Source organism: Ananas comosus, unplaced genomic scaffold (genome assembly GCF_001540865.1).
Source record: "Ananas comosus cultivar F153 unplaced genomic scaffold, ASM154086v1, whole genome shotgun sequence".
Taxonomy (NCBI): Eukaryota; Viridiplantae; Streptophyta; class Magnoliopsida; order Poales; family Bromeliaceae; genus Ananas; species Ananas comosus.
The window spans coordinates 4,785-12,302 of record NW_017891433.1 but is presented as its reverse complement, the minus strand read 5'-3'; the positions used below and the strand labels follow the sequence as shown (position 1 = coordinate 12,302).

The window sequence follows — 7,518 nt, the reverse complement described above, 5'->3', positions numbered from 1 at the left end:
AAATGGATTTAGTAGCATTCCTATATGCTAATTAGAAGTTCTATTGCTTGAATCCAAGGTTATATTGTGTATTCTTGCAATACTTGAAACCTAGGGTTCAAAATGCAAATTTTGCTACTAGTAGGGTTTGATCTCATTTGACCCTTCGTAAACCTAATTGTTAGGTAAACAAACGCGTTGGCGAAGACGGTTCGGCAATCCGACGAGCCGTTACAAAGTTATTAAAGAAATAGACGTTTAGGCTTCGGGTCCGCCGGGAGGGCCGAGGCGACGTCGTAAAATCATGGAAATGGATTTGAGGCATCGTGGCACATAACCGAAGACCTATAATTTTCGGGGCTGCGAAGCGGAGCACGGTTGAGGCGCAGTTGCAGTATCGGGCCGTGCCAAATACGGGTGCCGCGGGAGGCCGATTGCAAGTGTCGACAAGCAATCGGAACGCGAATTAAGGTGGGTTGGTTTACCGAAGCGACTAGGTCGCCTATATGTCTAAGTGATAGACTTTCATGTTGATGCATGTTAATAATAACATAGATGATGCATGTGATAGAATGCTAAGTATAAGCATGTAAAATGATGTTAGTTAATGACATGACATAAAGGATATTTGTATACCAACATAAAGTAGAAAGCATGCTTAATGTTGTAGTATAAAGCATAACGACATAGAGTGAATAATGAAAGGCTAAGAATGCTAAGTAGAGAGCATGTGAAGTAAAGTATATAAATGCTATGTGATGATGCATGTGAACTAAATGTAAGAGTGCTAAAGTGAATGCATCAAATAATGATAAGCTAAGAATGCTAAGTATAAGTGATAAGTATAATATGGAAATACTAAATGCAAGTACATGGTAGGAATGCTAAGTAAAGGGCAAGTATAGGTGGACATGAATTAACCTATAGATCGAGTAGCATTAAACCTAGTGTCAAGAACATAGGTTGAACAAGTGTGACATGAACCTAATGTTAGATAACATAGGTTGTGAGTTAAAGATAATAACCTAGAGTTAAAGTAAACACTACAACAAAACTAGGTTATAGGGACACTTTCTAGGGACACTTTAGTGTAAGTGTCCAAATATATTCAAAAATTTTTAAAATTAGAAAAAAAATTTGCAAAGCCCAAATAAACCTCAATTACCAAAAAAAAAAAAGAGAAAAAAAATCGGTCTCTTCTCGTATCCCCCTTCTCCCCTCACCACCTCTTCTCTCCTCACCAAACCCGTCGAAACCCTAGAAATCGCCCTCGAGCTCCTCCTCCTCCGCCATAGCACCTGAAGAGATAAGGTTTTGGCGGCCGGAGTTCGGCCACGAGGACTTTCGGGGACCGTATACGGGTACGAGACGCCACGGTCGCCGGGGGAGTTGGCACCAAACGTCGAGGCGGCGGCGGTGTTGGGGGAGGAGGAGTCCGACGACCGCTTCCTAGCTGTGCTCGCGGCGCGTTGAAGGTGCGGAAGGAGGAGAAGGAGAAGGTAAGCTCGATCGATGGTAGGGTTTCTTATTCATGAGGATTTAGGGTGTAATCTCTTGTGAGAATCTGTTTGTGCGTGAATCGCTTGCTTGTTTGTGTATGAATCGAATCTGATCTCTTTGATTAAGCTTTTAGTGATTCATATGCTTTTAGAAAGCTTCCAAAATTGCTGATTGGATTGTTGGGACAGTTGTAGTTGTGAGGATCTGACTAGTTAGCAAAGAAATTTGTTGAATTCTTGAAGATTTTGTTTGTCCTACTGATGGCCAATTACTTGAGATTATGTTTTCTGAATTTGTAGGGTTATGCAGCAAGGGAGTTTGGCCTTCTTATGTAATTGCAGCTCGAGAGGAGTTGAATCCGCATTAGCTCGAGGTACATCAATCTGGATAGTGTATATTTCTTCTCTTTTGCTTGTAACTTTGGTTTTTTGGTTCTTGGTTGTGTAGATTTTCAAGTTCAAATGTATCAGATGTAGATAAATTTAGGGGTAAGTTATTTGTTGTTCATGGATGCCCTTAATCTGGGGCAATGGGTCCCCAATTTGAATCCTACTTTAAAATGGGGAAAAAAAGAACTCTCTCTTTTGTTGCTACCATATTATTTGTTCTCTTTGATATATATCATTGAGGTAGAGTACATCTCTAGTTCTGTAGAAGTGAAATTACTCGAAGTGACAATTTAAATGGTATGAAATTGGCTTATGGATGGGGTCATTATCTCTAATTCTGTTTGCAGTGCCATCTTAACTTCGAGTCAAACAAATCATCATTTTGTTACCTAATTTCACCAATTCAGCTATATCTGTTGCACATCAGCTTTCATATTCTGATACTTTTACATATCATTTTTTCTACATATAACTTTTTTTTGAATAGTAAATCATAACAGCAGTTGTTTTAACTTGTTAAAGATGCAACTTAATTTCACACTTAGATGTCATAAAAACATGACACAACTTGAATTATTACTCCCTTTGTCATGATTGAAAATTCGTTGGATCCTAGATACTTCAAGAATTGGTGGCCTAATAGACAAAACTTTAGCGATATTCGAACTATATTTCCTTTTACTGATATTTTACTTATTTCCGTATGATGGTTACAATGATTGTCCTGTATGACGTGGTTTACCGCTCCATATAATTAATCCTTAATTATTTTCTTTTCCAGCGAGGCATATTTTATGTGAAAAGCAAGGGAAGATTAATGAGGCGGGAGGCCTACAAGAAGCTGCAAGATGGTTGGCTAAACAATGGAGACAAAGTTCCTCCTGCTGAGTTTGCCAAAGTAAGCCAAATGACTAACTAATTGGGAATCCAGAAATACTCAGGATGCTAAGTACAGATGGCTTGCTAAGCATTAAGGCCGCTCTCGCCTAATATATTTGAAATGCTATCATATATATTTTTTAAAGCTTAATATTATTTATGGTCAACAAATAGGCTGAATAGCTAATATTCTTAACATCCTTGAAAAGAACGAAAAGGTTGCTTCTTGTATTGATGTAACTTTATAATTTATTTGGTTGCGGCGATATCAGATAGCAGCAGAATATTCAGAATGCCCATCAGGGAAGAAGGGGGGTGTATACTCAGGATGCTAAGTACAGATGGTTTACATATCATTTTTTCGTTCTTTTACAGCTCATATACCTCTGTATCTGTTCCAGTTTTTAAATACGACCAGTAAAACCAGGCCATTTGAGTTTCTTAGGCTTACCAGCTTGGGAGTTATCGGTGCCCTTGTGAAGGTAATTTTTGCGTTCTCTTTAACATAACCTATGATACATTTCTCTTGTTGTTTGTATGCAATGATGATTCTATCAAAATAGCTAATCTTCACCTATATCTTTGCTTCTCTGTTATGATGACTCTCTGGCCTCCTTATTTATATCTTACCTTTATTTCTTTCTCCCAGTTGTGTATTAGAGGGATGCGGACCTTCACGATATGTCTAAACTTTTCATATTATATTGGCATCAAGTTACTGGTTTGCCTCTGCTGCAACATTTTCCATGCCTCAAAGCAAAAGATATTCTAATTTGCAGGATCCTAATTTGCTTGATGAGTCGAATTTAATTCAAGCATGCTAGGTAGTAGTAATCTTGTAGTGCCTTAATTTTTCTTCACATCAATTCTAGTTCTTTATCTATTTTGAGTTGATTGATGTATAAAATTCTAATGAGAGTAAAGAGATAATTCATGATGTCAATTTGCCCTATGTGATAAATTAGAAAGTTCAATAACTTTTAGTCCGTAGAGCAACAAAATATTGTTTCAATTTGAACAGAGTAAAATGCTATATGCTATAATATTAATTGTTAAATATTATATTCTAATATATGAAATATGAATGAAGTTTTGTTAAATTAAGCCTTGTTTTATTTTAGTAAAAATGTTAATGACCTTTTGCCCTCTGGTGGCTTTTCTTTTTTGTGTGTTTTGTGTGCGGATTGACTGTTACTATCCATGTGTGAAATTACCATTTTAAGATGTTTTGGAGATGTTGCAGCAGTTGATTTCCGTAGTGGTTCTGCAAAGTGATGTCGAAATTGTTGCTATTCCTGCAATCCAGAGATGGTGAGCTGAACGAGTTTGTTTTGGCATTTGTCTCTCTGTTTGATGATGCTGTTTAACTGAACCTGAAAGATGGACCCTATTGAAACAGAAACGGAGCTTGCTATGCTCAAGTCGCAGTGGAATACATTTTCAGTGACCTAATGAATTCTCATGATAGTTTGATTCTCAAATGATGTTAGTTTACTTATGTGGTGTTGAAGTATATTAATCTTACGTTGATTAGAAATCAAAATTTTGGCCTATGAGGTTTTATTTATCTATTAGCTTAAGATTTTGGAGTGATTGGCTCTCTGAGTTAGTAATATTCTAGCTATGTAGTTTGCGCAATTGGATTTTTGAAGGTTATGGAGTTGGGGTGATAGCAAAAAGCTATGTAAAATGTAGCTTAGACTTTTCCATAATAGTTGTTATCAAAAAGCTGTAGAAAATGTAGCTTAGACTTTTCTCTCTGCTGGAGATTAGTTTATTGCAGTACATCTACTAGTTGGACCTGGCTAATAAGTGAAGCTATTATTGTCCTTTTAGGTTCTGTTTACTATTTTCTACCTCTTTTTTGGGTGGTTTTCTTTTTATTACAACATTAACTAAATTTGTAGGACCTAAATTTGTAGACCTAAAGTATTATTTTCTTGTCTACGTTACATTTCAAAGTTTTGCGCATAATTACTATGGTTAAGTTCTAAGATCATCATTTTATTAAGACCTAATGTAAATCTCCTGTTGCATTTATAGGGTGCTTTGTGTAATCATACTTCTATACCTTAACTTATTGTAGGACCTAAATTTGTTAGTAACTTTCTTCTTATGGTATGGCGTGGTGTTGGAGATTGATGTAAGTGACTTTCTAATCATAATTTTAAGAGGCTCTTTTTGTTTGATTTTGTTAGTAACTTTTTGTTTGATTTCATTGTGAGAGTCATGTACATGAAGACATGGTCCGAGCTATCAAAAAGATGATTTTTGATATAGAAGTAGTTTTGCAAGTATGGCATCTACCACTAAGCAGGTAATAGAATTTAGTTGGTTAAGCTGATTGCCGAGTTGCTTATTGTTCTTCTTATTTTACAGATTAAGAGTTTACTCATTCAGTCATATGCACGTCGTGGGTTGATGCATTTGCGAAGTGAGTCGTGTGCATTATCTTCGCCTATTGATATTATCTTTAACCCCTATTCATCAATAAATTTTGCGTCATTTTTTTCTAAATACTGACCACTCTTCCTGTATAGGGTATTGACCTCATAAAATGGGACAAGGCTAAAATCGGTTACTATGTTCGTGTTGATATTGCTGAAGGCTCAGTAAGTTTCTTTTTGTATGGAAAAGATAGCTTCTTATGTTGCATCTGATTATCTGTTTTGTAAAATGTTGGCCTTTCTGTGCTTACATTTTGTAATTTGACTTGCTCATAGAAAGTTTCTTTTTTAAAACTAAAACCGGAAAATATTAGCTCAAGCACTCTTCACCAATATTGTCGTTTCTGTTTTAACTTTTCTATAGAACTAACTTCATCCTTCATTACTCGCCTTATCATTCTAGTTATGGTCTGCTCTATTTAGAGTCTTATCTAACGTAATGATCATGAATCTGCACAAGGTAGAGCAGTACTTTTATCTAAAGAACCACGTGGACTTAGATATCTATGACTTACAAATCTTAATACCCATTTGGGGCTGGATGGGCAGTGAAAACAATTTTTTTTTAGAACTTCTGTTTAAAGAAAATTATCCGGTTTTGTATATGCATTAGTTTAAAACAGTTTAACATTATTCATTTGATAGTTGAAGAACAACAAATGGTATAACTTAATTATTTTGTGCAGTGTTTCTTGTGTCAATTTGATCCGACAGTTTTAAATTGGATTATTAATGTCTCGGTACTAATTTCGACGGAAATGATTTGTTTCAATTTATTGCGGAATTCTGTTGCATTTTCTTGTTACAGAACATAGGTAGTGCACTATTCTTTTTTTAAGGCTTTGGCAAATTAAGAATGTTGCATAAATTTGAATTAACTCAAATGTTATTTAATGTGCAGGTCCAAGTATAAATCGTGGAGCGATCAGATGCGTTTATGCACTTTTTATTTTGTGTATCATCAATTTTTATTTTTTGTATTTTTAGTTGCGTGTGGTTTGTTATAATGTGGTGATATCTTGTTGGTTTTTTATAGTTTTATCATTTTAATGAGAATTTTAAGAAACTTTGTTGATTGTTGTTTTTTTTTTTTCTATTTGATTAATGGATATGAGATTTGTTTACTAAGTTAATACTAAACTAGATGTATATAAATAGGTATATTTGATATGCAATGGGAATTATAAAGTGTCACTATATTAAAAAAAAAATTAGTTTTTTAAAAAAATTAGGGACACTTATGTAGTGTCATAAGAGCAAAGAAAGAAAGTGTACTAAATGCACATTTATGTTGGATTATACGAAGTTTGTTATGTGTCACTATTATACCTAGGGACTGCACATATAGCGCACTATTTTTAGTGTCGGTATTTTTATTAGCAGACTTTTTTAAGGTTTAGGGACACTTAAATTGTCGCTATAGGCTTAGTTTTGTTGTAGTGATAGAACACTATAATTAGGTTTTGCTCTTTGTTTGATTGAATGAGAAAAAGTACTAGTTGCAAAGTTATATTGTTACGGCGCAACTGAGTAGTCTAATTTTGTTCCGATTTTGGTTCTTTTGATCGTTTACATTGATTCGTTCCAAATTTACACTCTCGGGGCATAATAGAAAGTTTTTACTCCTAGTTCGATAGAATGAGAAAAAGAACTCGTTACAAAGTTATACTGTTATGGCGCAACTGAGTAATCTAATGTTGTTCCGGTTTTGGTTCTTGTGAACGTTGACATCGACTCGTTCCAAATTTACACTCTCGGGGTATAATAGAACAATATAATTTGGTTTTGCTCTTTGTTCGATTGAATGAGAAAAAGTACTAGTTGCAAAGTTATACTGTTAGGGCTCAACTGAGTAGTATAACTTTGTTCCGGTTTTGGTTCTTGTGATCATTTACATCGATTCGTTCCAAATTTACACTCTCGGGGCATAATAGAAAGCTTTTACTACTTATTCAATAGAATGATAAAAAGTACTCGTTGCAAAGTTATACAGTTAGGGCTCAACTGAGTAGTCTAGCTTTGTTCCGGTTTTGGTTCTTGTGAACGTTTACATCGATTCATTCCAAATTTACACTCTCGGGGCATAATAGAAGAATATAATTAGGTTTTGCTCTTTGTTCGATTGAATGAGAAAAAGTACTAGTTGCAAAGTTATACTGTTACGGCGCAATGAGTAGTATAATTTGTTCCGGTTTTGGTTCTTGTGAACGTTCACATCGATTCGTTCCAAATTTACACTTTCGGGGCATAATAGAAAGGTTTTACCCTTTGTTCGATAGAATGAGAAAAAGTAATCGTTGCAAAGTTATACTGTTGTGGCGCAA

General features: G+C 35.1%; 1 long non-coding RNA gene across 9 annotated transcripts; it reads left to right on the top strand.

The window, feature by feature from the left end:
- The first annotated feature begins 390 nt into the window (after positions 1 to 390).
- LOC109704928 lies at positions 391 to 6,139 on the top strand. Of its 9 annotated transcripts, none has more exons than XR_002214540.1 (7): positions 391 to 450; positions 1,779 to 1,852; positions 2,650 to 2,766; positions 3,149 to 3,229; positions 3,397 to 5,181; positions 5,288 to 5,359; positions 6,096 to 6,139. It is a non-coding gene; the product is annotated as an uncharacterized LOC109704928 (long non-coding RNA). The 9 variants fall into 9 exon arrangements; XR_002214539.1 differs by having other exon boundaries at positions 3,123 to 3,229; XR_002214537.1 differs by having other exon boundaries at positions 3,149 to 5,181.
- The last annotated feature ends 1,379 nt before the right edge of the window (positions 6,140 to 7,518 follow it).